The sequence below is a fragment of the Bombina bombina genome, chromosome 2 (genome assembly GCF_027579735.1).
Source record: "Bombina bombina isolate aBomBom1 chromosome 2, aBomBom1.pri, whole genome shotgun sequence".
NCBI classification, from domain to species: domain Eukaryota; kingdom Metazoa; phylum Chordata; class Amphibia; order Anura; family Bombinatoridae; genus Bombina; species Bombina bombina.
Genome location: NC_069500.1, coordinates 399,062,492 through 399,077,557, shown reverse-complemented (window position 1 = coordinate 399,077,557; position 15,066 = coordinate 399,062,492). Strand labels below are relative to the sequence as shown.

The 15,066-nt window shown below is 43.3% G+C and overlaps 1 protein-coding gene across 1 annotated transcript in view; it reads right to left on the bottom strand.

Annotated features, from left to right (window-relative positions):
- Positions 1 to 15,066, bottom strand: part of LOC128648916 (E1A-binding protein p400) — a 684,550-nt gene that overhangs the window by 411,631 nt on the left and 257,853 nt on the right. The gene's annotated exons all lie outside the window — the stretch shown is intronic.

Here is a 15,066-nt window from a genome sequence, read left to right as displayed (position 1 = left end):
ACAGCGCTGTTTACCAATGAGGTGACTTTTTCATCTCTAAACCAATAGCTGTGCTATCATACAGAACACTGTCAGATGACATACATGGCTATTTGTTTAAAGGTGGAAATGTCACCTGATTGAAGAAGAGTGCTGTGTCGGGAGCGGCACAGACAGGATGGGTTTAGCACCCTTTTCTTTCCTATGGCATGGAGAGTCCACGATTTCATTCCAATTACTAGTGGGAATTCAACTCCTGGCCAGCAGGAGGAGGCAAAGAGCACCCCAGCAGAGCTGTTCAGTGTCACTTCCCTTACCCGTAATACTCCGTCATACTCTTTGCCTCTATCACGGGAGGATGTGCGAAGATGGTGTCTGAAGATATTAATCCTTTAATAGGGTACTTTCCTCTGCCAGCAAGGATTGGGGCTATGCTGTGTCCATGTCAATCTCTTTAGTAAGAGTAATGGTGGCTTTTAGCAGTTAGAGGAGATTTGTGAGCCTGCTTTGCAAGTTTTTCTCTAGTTTCTGACCTCCTTGGGTCACTGGAGTTTAGCTCAGCAGTGCTGAGGATATAGAGGTGTCTCATTTTTTAATAATAAAATATGGAATTATTAACATTTTGCTGGGCATTGTATATTGATTAGTATCTGTTAATCAATACCATGTAGGATCCTGAAATATATTTATATCCTTTGCTAAATATTTATATTGTTTGGGTTAAAAAATAAATCTCATAATGCAGGATTCAGTAAGCTAAACTTCCTGAGCTCTATATTAAAAAACTCAGGTTAACCCTGTGCTGTTTTGTTCCGCGTGAATAAAAAGTTACTTTATTAAAATAGAGATTCCCTCTTAGAGCCATCTGTCTCTCATGATAATGATGTCCATGACATGCCTCAATTTGCCCCTCAGACGTCCCAGTCTTTGGAAGTTACACAAGCAGTGCCCTGCGGTTCCTCAGCAAACAAGGAAGTGAGTGGGGCGCTCTTTCTTACCCTCAGTGTGTCTGTGTATCTGGTTACGGCACATGGGAGTGTGGGGATGACGTGAACATTATGTGGTCCTGTTTAGGAAAAACGGCATAATCGTCCTCAATGCCAGAATAAGAGATCCAAGTACACAAAAGAGTCCCAACACAAGCAAATATAGTTAAAAGTTCCAGGCTTTAATCCAACGTTAGGGAAAAACATATATGGGTAAAGTACAGCCAGCTACTGCATAGCAATGACCGACAATGACTGTCATATAGAAGGGAAAGCTGAGCTCCTCACACAGCAGACATATTTCGTGCTTGCAAAACACTTGTTCACTGCCTGTGGGAGCTGCAGCTACCTTCAGCTTAAATAGGCTACAGCTGTTTCAAAAATTTAAAGATACACATACAGGGAGTGCAGAATTATTAGGCAAGTTGTATTTTTGAGGATTAATTTTATTACTGAACAACAACCATGTTCTCAATGAACCCAAAAAACTCATTAATACCAAAGCTGAATATTTTTGGAAGTAGTTTTTAGTTTGTTTTTAGTTTTAGCTATTTTAGGGGGATATCTGTGTGTGCAGGTGACTATTACTGTGCATAATTATTAGGCAACTTAACAAAAAACAAATATATACCCATTTCAATTATTTATTTTTACCAGTGAAACCAATATAACATCTCAACATTCACAAATATACATTTCTGACATTCAAAAACAAAACAAAAACAAATCAGTGACCAATATAGCTACCTTTCTTTGCAAGGACACTCAAAAGCCTGCCATCCATGGATTCTGTCAGTGTTTTGATCTGTTCACCATCAACATTGCATGCAGCAGCAACCACAGCCTCCCAGACACTGTTCAGAGAGGTGTACTGTTTTCCTTCCTTGTAAATCTCACATTTGATGATGGACCACAGGTTCACAATGGGGTTCAGATCAGGTGAACAAGGAGGCCATGTCATTAGATTTTCTTCTTTTATACCCTTTCTTGCCAGCCACGCTGTGGAGTACTTGGACGCGTGTGATGGAGCATTGTCCTGCATGAAAATCATGTTTTTCTTGAAGGATGCAGACTTCTTCCTGTACCACTGCTTGAAGAAGGTGTCTTCCAGAAACTGGCAGTAGGACTTGGAGTTGAGCTTGACTCCATCCTCAACCCGAAAAGGCCCAACAAGCTCATCTTTGATGATACCAGCCCAAACCAGTACTCCACCTCCACCTTGCTGGCGTCTGAGTCGGACTGGAGCTCTCTGCCCTTTACCAATCCAGCCACGGGCCCATCCATCTGGCCCATCAAGACTCACTCTCATTTCATCAGTCCATAAAACCTTAGAAAAATCAGTCTTGAGATATTTCTTGGCCCAGTCTTGACGTTTCAGCTTGTGTGTCTTGTTCAGTGGTGGTCGTCTTTCAGCCTTTCTTACCTTGGCCATGTCTCTGAGTATTGCACACCTTGTGCTTTTGGGCACTCCAGTGATGTTGCAGCTCTGAAATATGGCCAAACTGGTGGCAAGTGGCATCTTGGCAGCTGCACGCTTGACTTTTCTCAGTTCATGGGCAGTTATTTTGCGCCTTGGTTTTTCCACACGCTTCTTGCGACCCTGTTGACTATTTTGAATGAAACACTTGATTGTTCGATGATCACGCTTCAGAAGCTTTGCAATTTTAAGAGTGCTGCATCCCTCTGCAAGATATCTCACTATTTTTGACTTTTCTGAGCCTGTCAAGTCCTTCTTTTGACCCATTTTGCCAAAGGAAAGGAAGTTGCCTAATAATTATGAACACCTGATATACGGTGTTGATGTCATTAGACCACACCCCTTCTCATTACAGAGATGCACATCACCTAATATGCTTAATTGGTAGTAGGCTTTCAAGCCTATACAGCTTGGAGTAAGACAACATGCATAAAGAGGATGATGTGGTCAAAATACTCATTTGCCTAATAATTCTGCACTCCCTGTACATATACATTTTAAACCCTTCTTGATAAATACACTTGATGTATAATTACTATGGAATAACAATTTAGAGGATAAATGAGATAAAAACATAATTTATGCTTACGTGATAAATGTATTTCTCTTGTGGTGTATCCAGTCCACGGATCATCCATTACTTGTGGGATATTCTCCTTCCCAACAGGAAGTTGCAAAAGGATCACCCACAGCAGGGCTGCTATATAGCTCCTCCCCTAACTGCCATATCCAGTCATTCGACCGAAACTAGCCAAGAAAGGAGAAACCATAGGGTGCAGTGGTGACTGTAGTTTAAAATTTAGACCTGCCTTAAAAGGACAGGGCGGGCCGTTGACTGGATACACCCCAAGAGAAATAAATTTATCAGGTAAGCATAAAACAGAATTTATGCTTACCTGATAAATTACGTTCTCCAACGGTATGTCCGGTCCACGGCGTCATCCTTACTTGTGGGAATATCTCCTCCCCAACAGGAAATGGCAAAGAGTCCCAGCAAAGCTGGCCACATAGTCCCTCCTAGGCTCCGCCCACCCCAGTCATTCGACCGACGGACAGGAGGAAAAAAAAATATAGGAGAAACCATATGGTACCGTGGTGACTGTAGTTAGAGAAAATAATTCATCAGACCTGATTAAAAAACCAGGGCGGGCCGTGGACCGGACACACCGTTGGAGAAAGTAATTTATCAGGTAAGCATAAATTATGTTTTCTCTTGTTAGGTGTATCCAGTCCACGGATCATCTATTACTTGTGGGATACCAATACCAAAGCTAAAGTACACGATGAAGGGAGGGACAAGGCAGGTACTTAAACGGAAGGGACCACTGCCTGTAGAACCTTTCTCCCAAAAATAGCCTCCGAAGAAGCAAAAGTATCAAATTTGTAAAATTTTGAAAAGGTATGAAGCGAAGACCAAGTCGCCGCTTTGCAAATCTGTTCAACAGAAGCCTCATTTTTAAAGGCCCAGGTGGAAGCCACAGCTCTAGTAGAATGAGCTGTAATCCTTTCAGGGGGCTGCTGTCCAGCAGTCTCATAGGCTAAGCGTATTACGCTCAGAAGCCAAAAAGAAAGAGAGGTTGCCGAAGCCTTTTGACCTCTCCTCTGTCCAGAGTAAACAACAAACAGGGAAAAAGTTTGACGAAAATCTTTAGTCGCTTGTAAGTAAAACTTTAAAGCACGGACTACGTCCAAATTATGTAAAAGACGTTCCTTCTTTGAAGAAGGATTAGGACACAATGATGGAACAACAATCTCTTGATTGATATTCTTGTTGGAAACTACCTTAGGTAAAAACCCAGGTTTTGTACGCAGAACTACTTTATCTGTATGGAAAATCAGATAAGGAGAATCACATTGTAAAGCTGATAACTCAGAGACTCTATGAGCCGAGGAAATAGCCATCAATGGAATGAAGGGGTTCAAACGGAACTCCTTGAAGAACCTTAAGAACCAAGTTTAAACTCCATGGAGGAGCAACAGGTTTAAACACAGGCTTAATTCTAACCAAAGCCTGACAAAATGCCTGGACGTCTGGAACCTCTGCCAGACGCTTGTGCAAAAGGATAGACAGAGCAGAAATCTGTTCCTTTAAAGAACTAGCTGATAATCCTTTATCCAAACCCTCTTGGAGAAAGGACAATATCCTAGGAATCCTAACCTTACTCCATGAGTAATTCTTGGATTCACACCAATGAAGATATTTGCGCCATATTTTATGGTAGATTTTCCTGGTTACAGGCTTTCGTGCCTGTATTAAGGTATCAATGACTGACTCGGAGAAGCCACGCCTTGATAAAATCAAGTGTTCAATCTCCAGGCAGTCAGTCTCAGAGAAATTAGATTTGGATGATTGAAAGGACCTTGTAGTAGAAGGTCTTGTCTCAGAGGCAGAGGCCAAGGTGGAAAGGATGACATGTCCACCAGGTCTGCATACCAGGTCCTGCGTGGCCACTCAGGCGCGATCAAGATCACTGATGCTCTCTCCTGTTTGATTTTGGCAATCAGTCAAGGGAGCAGAGGAAACGGTGGAAACACATAAGCCAGGTTGAAGAACCACGGTGCTGCTAGAGCATCTATCAGCGTCGCTTCTGGGTCCCTGGACCTGGATCCGTAACAAGGAAGCTTGGCGTTCTGGCGAGACGCCATGAGATCCAATTCTGGTGTGCCCCAATGATGAACCAATTGAGCAAACACCTCCGGATGGAGTTCCCACTCCCCCGGATGAAAAGTCTGACGACTTAGAAAATCCGCCTCCCAGTTCTCTACACCTGGGATATGGATCGCTGATAGATGGCAAGAGTGATTCTCTGCCCAGCGAATTATCTTGGAGACTTCTAACATCGCTAGGGAGCTCCTGGTCCCCCCTTGATGGTTGATGTAAGCCACAGTCGTGATGTTATCCGACTGAAATCTGATGAACCTCAGGGTTGCTAACTGAGGCCAAGCTAGAAGAGCATTGAATATTGCTCTTAACTCCAGAATATTTATTGGGAGGAGTTTCTCCTCCTGAGTCCACGATCCCTGAGCCTTCAGGGAATTCCAGACTGCACCCCAACCTAGAAGGCTGGCATCTGTTGTTACAATTGTCCAATCTGGCCTGCGAAAGGTCATACCTTTGGACAGATGGACCCGAGATAGCCACCAGTGAAGAGAATCTCTGGTCTCTTGATCAAGATTTAGCAGAGGGGACAAATCTGTGTAATCCCCATTCCACTGACTGAGCATGCATAATTGCAGCGGTCTGAGATGTAGGCACGCAAATGGCACTATGTCCATCGCCGCTACCATTAAGCCGATCACTTCCATGCACTGAGCCACCGAAGGGCGCGGAATGTAGTGAAGAACACGGCAGGAATTTAGAAGCTTTGATAACCTGGACTCCGTCAGGTAAATTTTCATTTCTACAGAATCTATCAGAGTTCCTAGGAAGTAAACCCTTGTGAGGGGTGATAGAGAACTCTTTCCCTCGTTCACTTTCCACCCATGCGACCTCAGAAATGCCAACACTATGTCCGTATGAGATTTGGCAATTTGGAAGTTTGACGCCTGTATCAGGATGTCGTCTAGATAAGGGGCCACTGCTATGCCCCGTGGTCTTAGAACCGCCAGAAGTGAGCCCAGAACCTTTGTAAAAATTCTTGGGGCTGTAGCTAACCCGAAGGGAAGAGCCACAAACTGGTAATGCCTGTCTAGAAAGGCAAACCTTAGGAACCGATGATGATCTTTGTGAATCGGTATGTGAAGGTAAGCATCCTTCAAATCCACTGTGGTCATGTACTGACCCTCCTGGATCATAGGTAGGATTGTCCGAATAGTTTCCATTTTGAACGATGGAACTCTGAGGAATTTGTTTAAGATCTTTAGATCCAAAATTGGTCTGAAGGTTCCCTCTTTTTTGGGAACCACAAACAGATTTGAATAAAATCCCTGTCCTTGTTCCATCTGTGGAACTGGATGGAAGTCCAGAAGATATCCCTGAGATATGATCTCCAACGCCCAGGGATCCTGAACATCTCTTGCCCACGCCTGGGCGAAGAGAGAAAGTCTGCCCCCTACTAGATCCGTTGCCGGATAGGGGGCCGTTCCTTCATGCTGTCTTAGAGGCAGCAGCAGGCTTTCTGGCCTGCTTGCCTTTGCTCCAGGCCTGGTTAGATTTCCAGGCCGGCTTGGATTGCGCAAAAGTTCCCTCTTGTTTTGTAGCAGAGGAAGTTGATGCTGCACCTGCCTTGAAGTTTCGAAAGGCACGAAAATTAGACTGTTTGGCCCTTAATTTGGCCCTGTCCTCAGGAAGGGTATGACCCTTACCTCCAGTAATGTCAGCAATAATTTCCTTCAAACCAGGCCCGAATAGGGAATGTTAAGTAATTTAGACTTTGAAGTCACGTCAGCTGACCAAGATTTAAGCCATAGCGCCCTACGCGCCTGGATGGCGAATCCAGAATTCTTAGCCGTTAGTTTAGTCAAATGAACAATGGTATCAGAAACAAAAGAATTAGCTAGCTTAAGTGTTCTAAGCTTGTCAAGTATTTCAGTCAATGGAGTAGCTGTCTGAAAGCCTCTTCCAGAGACTCAAACCAGAACGCCACAGCAGCAGTGACAGGAGCAATGTATGCAAGGGGCTGCAGGATAAAACCTTGTTGAATAAACATTTTCTTAAGGTAACCTTCTAATTTTTTATCCATTGGATCTGAAAAAGCACAACTGTCCTCAACAGGGATAGTGGTACGCTTTGCTAAAGTAGAAACTGCTCCCTCCACCTTAGGGACCGTCTGCCATAAGTCCCGTGTGGTGGTGTCTATTGGAAACATTTTTCTAAAAATAGGAGGGGGGGGGGGGGGGGGGGAACGGCACACCGGGTCTGTCCCACTCCTTAGTAATAATTTCTGTAAACTTTTTAGGTATTAGAAAAACATCAGTACACACCGGCACCGCGTAGTATTTATCCAGTCTACACAATTTCTCTGGCACTGCAATTGTGTCACAGTCATTCAGAGCAGCTAAAACCTCTCCAAGCAACACCCGGAGGTTCTCAAGCTTAAATTTAAAAGTAGACATATCTGAATTAGGTTTCCCCGAGTCAGAGACATCACCCACAGACTGAAGCTCTTCCTCAGCTTCTGCATATTGTGACGCAGTATCAGACATGGGCCTTAAAACATCTGCGCGCTCTGTATTACGTCTAACCCCAGAGCTATCGCGCTTTCCTCTGAATTCAGGCAGTCTGGCTAATACCGCTGACAGGGTATTATCCATGATTGCCGCCATGTCCTGCAAAGTAATCGCTATGGGCGTCTTTGATGTACTTGGCGCCATTTTAGCGTGAGTCCCTTGAGCGGGAGTCAAAGGGTCCGACACGTGGGGAGAGTTAGTCGGCATAACTTCCCAACTCGTCAGAATCCTCTGGTGATAATTCTTTTAAAGATAACAGCTGATCTTTATTGTTTAAAGTGAAATCAATACATTTAGTACACATTCTCCTATGGGGTTCCACCATGGCTTTTAAACATAATGAACAAGGAGTTTCCTCTATGTCAGACATGTTTATACAGACTAGCAATTAGACTAGCAAGATTGGAAAACACTTTAAATCAAGTTAACAAGCAATATAAAAAAAAAAACGTTACTGTGCCTTTAAGAGAAACAAATTTTGCCAAAATTTGAAATAACAGTGAAAAAACATAATTTATGCTTACCTGATAAATTCCTTTCTCCTGTAGTGTAGTCAGTCCACGGGTCATCATTACTTATGGGATATTAACTCCTCCCCAACAGGAAGTGCAAGAGGATCACCCAAGCAGAGCTGCTATATAGCTCCTCCCCTCTACGTCACACCCAGTCATTCGACCAGGAACCAAACGAGAAAGGAGAAACTATAGGGTGCAGTGGTGACTGGAGTATAATTAAAAAATTTAGACCTGCCTTAAAAAACAGGGCGGGCCGTGGACTGACTACACTACAGGAGAAAGGAATTTATCAGGTAAGCATAAATTATGTTTTCTCCTGTTAAGTGTAGTCAGTCCACGGGTCATCATTACTTATGGGATACCAATACCAAAGCTAAGTACACGGATGACGGGAGGGACAGGCAGGATCTCTATACGGAAGGAACCACTGCCTGAAGAACCTTTCTCCCAAAAACAGCCTCCGAAGAAGCAAAAGTGTCAAATTTGTAAAATTTGGAAAAAGTATGAAGAGAAGACCAAGTTGCAGCCTTGCAAATCTGTTCAACAGAGGCCTCGTTCTTAAAGGCCCAAGTGGAAGCCACAGCTCTAGTAGAATGAGCTGTAATCCTTTCAGGAGGTTGCTGTCCAGCAGTCTCATAGGCTAAACGTATTATGCTACGAAGCCAAAAGGATAGAGAGGTAGCAGATGCTTTTTGACCTCTCCTCTGTCCAGAATAAACGACAAACAGGAAAGAAGTTTGTCGAAAATCTTTCGTTGCCTGTAAATAAAATTTCAGGGCACGGACTACATCTAGATTGTGCAGAAGTCGTTCCTTCTTTGAAGAAGGGTTAGGACACAATGATGGAACAACAATCTCTTGATTGATATTCTTGTTAGTGACTACCTTAGGTAAGAACCCAGGTTTAGTACGCAGAACTACCTTATCTGAATGAAAAATCAGATACGGAGAATCACAATGTAAGGCTGATAATTCAGAGACTCTACGAGCCGAGGAAATAGCCATTAAAAACAGAACTTTCCAAGATAACAGCTTGATATCAATGGAGTGAAGGGGTTCAAACGGAACACCCTGTAAAACGTTAAGAACTAAGTTTAAGCTCCACGGCGGAGCAACAGATTTAAACACAGGCTTAATCCTGGCCAAAGCCTGACAAAAAGCCTGAACGTCTGGAACTTCTGACAGACGCTTGTGTAAAAGGATGGACAGAGCTGAGATCTGTCCCTTTAACGAACTAGCAGATAAACCCTTTTCTAAACCTTCTTGTAGAAAAGACAATATCCTAGGAATCCTAACCTTACTCCATGAGTAACCCTTGGATTCGCACCAGTGTAAGTATTTACGCCATATCTTATGGTAAATTTTCCTGGTAACAGGTTTCCTAGCCTGTATTAAGGTATCAATTACTGGCTCTGAAAATCCACGCTTTGATAAAATTAAGCGTTCAATTTCCATGCAGTCAGCTTCAGAGAAATTAGGTTTTGATGTTTGAAAAGACCCTGAATTAGAAGGTCCTGTCTCAGAGGCAGAGACCAAGGTGGACAGGATGACATGTCCACTAGATCTGCATACCAGGTCCTGCGTGGCCACGCAGGAGCTATTAGAATCACTGATGCTTTCTCCTGTTTGATCCTTGCAATCAAACGAGGAAGCATCGGGAATGGTGGAAACACATAAGCCATCCTGAAGGTCCAAGGTGCTGTCAAGGCATCTATCAGGACCGCTCCCGGGTCCCTGGACCTGGACCCGTAACGAGGAAGCTTGGCGTTCTGGCGAGACGCCATGAGATCCATATCTTAAAAACAGAGATAGATGTGGCGCTAAAGATCTTGATAAAGGCCGGTACACGCCTGAAACGCGTAGATGCAACTTTGAACTACTACCACTATCCATCAGAGCGCTCTGAGATTGTCCGGATTTCAAATTTCCCGCAGCAATACCGACAGGGGGAATCCCCACACTGATTGGAGGATTTCAGCCACGTGACGCTCGACCTGACGTCACACGCCAAACGTTTGCCGACGAAGCACCACGGCAGACAGGCTAACAGAAAAAAGCTGCGAGAAGGGACTTAGCTACCCGGTCACTACATACAGGAATCGACCGAAGTGTCTGGTGAGTCTCTGAATCTAAAAGAGAGCCTGCCCAGAGGTATTTGTCCTGCAGCGCAAAAGGTATTATCATTTAAACTTTCATAACTTGTCAGCTTAGATTGGGGATTCCTGTTGACTGTCTGGATACATTGAATTACTACAGAAACTAACGGGTCTCTTTGCTCATTTGACCTTCTAAATCAAATCCTTTTTTATTGTTGGATTTCTATATTTGACAATCATTTGCTAAGTGGACATTTCAGCCTTACCCACATTGATTTACGCTTAAGGGAAATCAGCTCCTCTTTTTTAGATATTACCAGTTTTTTATTATTAAATTAAACCACCGGTGGTTCATTTAGTGTTATTGTATATCATTTTTTATGTGTATTCCTATGTACCTTTAACTTTTGCTATCGATTGATTTTAACAAAGTATTAATTTCAAATATAAAGTATTAATTTCAAATATAAAGATTCTGAGATTTTACTAATAACTTTTGAGTCCGCTGTTTATTAATAACTTTTGAGTCCGCTGTTTGTTTTTTCATCATTTTTATCATATTTATGTATAACAGTTATTATCAATATTAGGTATTTCTCTTGCCGTATCTTTAGTATATACCGTGCTGCACTTAGCGCCACATCTATCTCTGTTTTTATCATTTGGGTTCTCATTTAGATTGCCTCCAGAGTGCAATCTTATTTTGATGTGTGCAGGTATTTTTAGTGCTTAGAAGTTTTAATTTATTTTAATATGAGATCCATATCTGGTTTGCCCCAACGTCGAAGTATTTGGGCAAAGACCTCCGGATGAAGTTCCCACTCCCCCGGATGAAAAGTCTGGCGACTTAGGAAATCCGCCTCCCAGTTGTCCACTCCTGGGATGTGGATCGCTGACAGGTGGCAAGAGTGAGACTCTGCCCAGCGAATTATCTTTGATACTTCCATCATCGCTAGGGAACTTCTTGTCCCTCCCTGATGGTTGATGTAAGCCACAGTCGTGATGTTGTCCGACTGAAACCTGATAAACCTCAGAGTTGCTAACTGAGGCCAAGCCAGTAGGGCATTGAGAACTGCTCTCAATTCCAGAATGTTTATTGGAAGGAGACTCTCCTCTTGAGTCCATGATCCCTGAGCCTTCAGGGAATTCCAGACAGCGCCCCAACCTAGAAGGCTGGCGTCTGTAGTTACAATTGTCCAGTCTGGTCTGCTGAAGGGCATCCCCCTGGACAGATGCGGCCGAGAAAGCCACCATAGAAGAGAATCTCTGGTCTCCTGATCCAGATTCAGCGTAGGGGACAAATCTGAGTAATCCCCATTCCACTGACTTAGCATGCACAATTGCAGCGGTCTGAGGTGCAGGCGTGCAAAAGGAACTATGTCCATTGCCGCTACCATTAAACCGATTACCTCCATGCATTGAGCCACTGACGGGTGTTGAATGGAATGAAGGACACGGCAAGCATTTAGAAGCTTTGTTAACCTGTCCTCTGTCAGGTAAATTTTCATTTCTACAGAATCTATAAGAGTCCCCAAGAAGGGAACTCTTGTGAGTGGTAATAGAGAACTCTTCTCCTCGTTCACTTTCCACCCATGCGACCTTAGAAAAGCCAATACTAACTCTGTATGAGACTTGGCAGTTTGAAAGCTTGACGCTTGTATCAGAATGTCGTCTAGGTACGGAGCTACCGAAATTCCTTGCGGTCTTAGTACCGCCAGAAGAGAGCCCAGAACCTTTGTAAAGATTCTTGGAGCCGTAGCCAACCCGAAGGGAAGAGCTACAAACTGGTAATGCCTGTCTAGGAAGGCAAACCTTAGATACCGGTAATGTTCTCTGTGAATCGGTATGTGAAGGTAAGCATCCTTTAAATCCACAGTGGTCATGTATTGACCTCTTTGGATCATGGGTAAGATTGTCCGAATAGTTTCCATCTTGAATGATGGAACTCTTAGGAATTTGTTTAGGATCTTTAAATCCAATATTGGTCTGAAGGTTCCCTCTTTTTTGGGAACCACAAACAGATTTGAGTAAAACCCTTGTCCGTGTTCCGACCGCGGAACTGGGTGGATCACTCCCATTAGTAAAAGGTCTTGTACACAGCGTAGAAATGCCTCTTTCTTTATCTGGTTTGTTGACAACCTTGAAAGGTGAAATCTCCCTTGTGGAGGAGAAGCTTTGAAGTCCAGAAGATATCCCTGAGATATGATCTCCAACGCCCAGGGATCCTGGACATCTCTTGCCCAAGCCTGGGCGAAGAGAGAGAGTCTGCCCCCCACTAGATCCGCTTCCGGATCGGGGGCCCTCACTTCATGCTGTCTTAGGGGCAGCAGCAGGTTTTCTGGCCTGCTTGCCCTTGTTCCAGGTCTGGTTAGGTTTCCAGCCTTGTCTGTAGCGAGCAACAGCTCCTTCCTGTTTTGGAGCAGAGGAAGTTGATGCTGCTCCTGCCTTGAAGTTACGAAAGGCACGAAAATTAGACTGTCTAGCCCTAGGTTTGGCTCTGTCTTGAGGCAGGGCATGGCCTTTATCAGAGATAATTTCTTTCAAACCGGGCCCGAATAAAGTCTGCCCCTTGAAAGGTATGTTAAGTAATTTCGATTTAGAAGTTACATCAGCTGACCAGGATTTTAGCCACAGCGCTCTGCGTGCCTGAATGGCGAATCCGGAATTCTTAGCCGTAAGTTTAGTTAAATGTACTACGGCATCAGAAATAAATGAATTAGCTAGCTTAAGGGTTTTAAGCTTAAGTGAAATCTCATCTAATGTCGCTGAGTCAAGGGTGTCTTCCAGAGACTCAAACCAAAATGCAGCCGCAGCCGTGACAGGCGCAATGCATGCAAGGGGTTGTAATATAAAACCTTGTTGAACAAACATTTTCTTAAGGTAACCCTCTAACTTTTTATCCATTGGATCTGAAAAAGCACAGCTATCCTCCACCGGGATAGTGGTACGCTTAGCTAAAGTAGAAACTGCTCCCTCCACCTTAGGGACCGTTTGCCATAAGTCCCGTGTGGTGGCGTCTATTGGAAACATTTTTCTGAATATAGGAGGGGGTGAGAAAGGCACACCGGGTCTGTCCCACTCCTTAGTAATAATTTCAGTAAGTCTCTTAGGTATAGGAAAAACGTCAGTACTCGTCGGTACCGCAAAATATTTATCCAACCTACACATTTTCTCTGGGATTGCAACTGTGTTACAATCATTCAGAGCCGCTAACACCTCCCCTAGCAACACACGGAGGTTTTCCAGCTTAAACCTAAAATTTGAAATGTCTGAATCCAATTTATTTGGATCAGATCCGTCACCCGCAGAATGAAGCTCTCCGTCCTCATGCTCTGCATATTGTGACGCAGTATCAGACATGGCCCTAGCATTATCAGTATACTCTGTTCTCATCCCAGAGTGATCTCGTTTACCTCTAAGTTCTGGCAATTTAGACAAAACTTCAGTCATAGCCATGTCTTGCAAAGTGATTTGTAATGGCCGCCCTGATGTACTTGGCGTTACAATATCATGCACCTCCTGAGCGGGAGATGCAGGTACTGACACGTGAGGCAAGTTAGTCGGCATAACTTCCCTCTCGTTGTCTGGTGAATGTTGCTTAACATGTACAGATTGACTTTTATTTAAAGTAGCATCAATGCAATTAGTACATAAATTTCTATTGGGCTCCACCTCGGCTTTTGAACATATTGCACAAAGAGTTTCCTCTGAGTCAGACATGTTTAAACAAACTAGCAATTAGACTAGCAAGCTTGGAAATACTTTTCAACTAAATTTACAAGCAATATGTAAAAACGTTACTGTGCCTTTAAGAAGCACACAAAAACTGTCACAGTTGAATAACAATGAACCGGATTAGTTATATAAATCAAAATTAGCAAAGGATTGCACACATTAGCAATGGATGATTAAGCCTTAATATCAGAAAAAAACGTATAACAATTGACAATATAAAACGTTTTTATCACAGTCAAGCACAGTCTCACAGGTCTGCTGTGAGTGATTACCTCCCTCAAAACTAGTTTTGAAGACCCCTGAGCTCTGTGGAGACGTCCTGGATCATGCAGGGAGAAAAAGACAGACTGTGACTGAATTTCTGATGCGTAGTAAAAGCGCCAAAATAGGCCCCTCCCACTCACACTACAACAGTGAGGGGAGCTCAGTAAACTGTTTTAATTTAAAACAACGACAGCCATGTGGAAAATAAAGCCCAAAACAATTTTCACCAAGTACCTCAGAGAATTAAACGATTTAACATGCCAGCAAACGTTTAAAATCAAATATATGAAATGTCTTTAAAAAGCCTGCTGCTAGTCGCTCCCACTGCAAGTTAGGCTAAAAGATATATGCATACAGTATTTTCCCAGTGAAGTGCCATTCCCCAGAAATACTTAAGTGTTAACATATATACATGTCAGCCTGATACCAGTTGCTACTACTGCATTTAAGGCTGTACTTACATTATATCGGTATTAGCAGTATTTTCAAAGTCAATTCCATTCCTTAGAAAATAATATACTGCAACATACCTCTTTGCAGGTGAACCTGCCCGCTGTCCCCTGATCTGAAGTTACCTTACTCCTCAGAATGGCCGAGAACAGCAAACGGATCTTAGTTACGTCCGCTAAGATCATATACAAAAACTCAGGTAGATTCTTCTTCAAATTCTGCCTGAGAAGGAAACAACACACTACGGTGTCGTTTAAAATAACAAACTTTTGATTGAAGATATAAAAAACTAAGTTTAATCACCACAGTCCTCTCACACATCCTATCTATTAGTTGGGTGCAAGAGAATGACTGGGTGTGACGTAGAGGGGAGGAGCTATATAGCAGCTCTGCTTG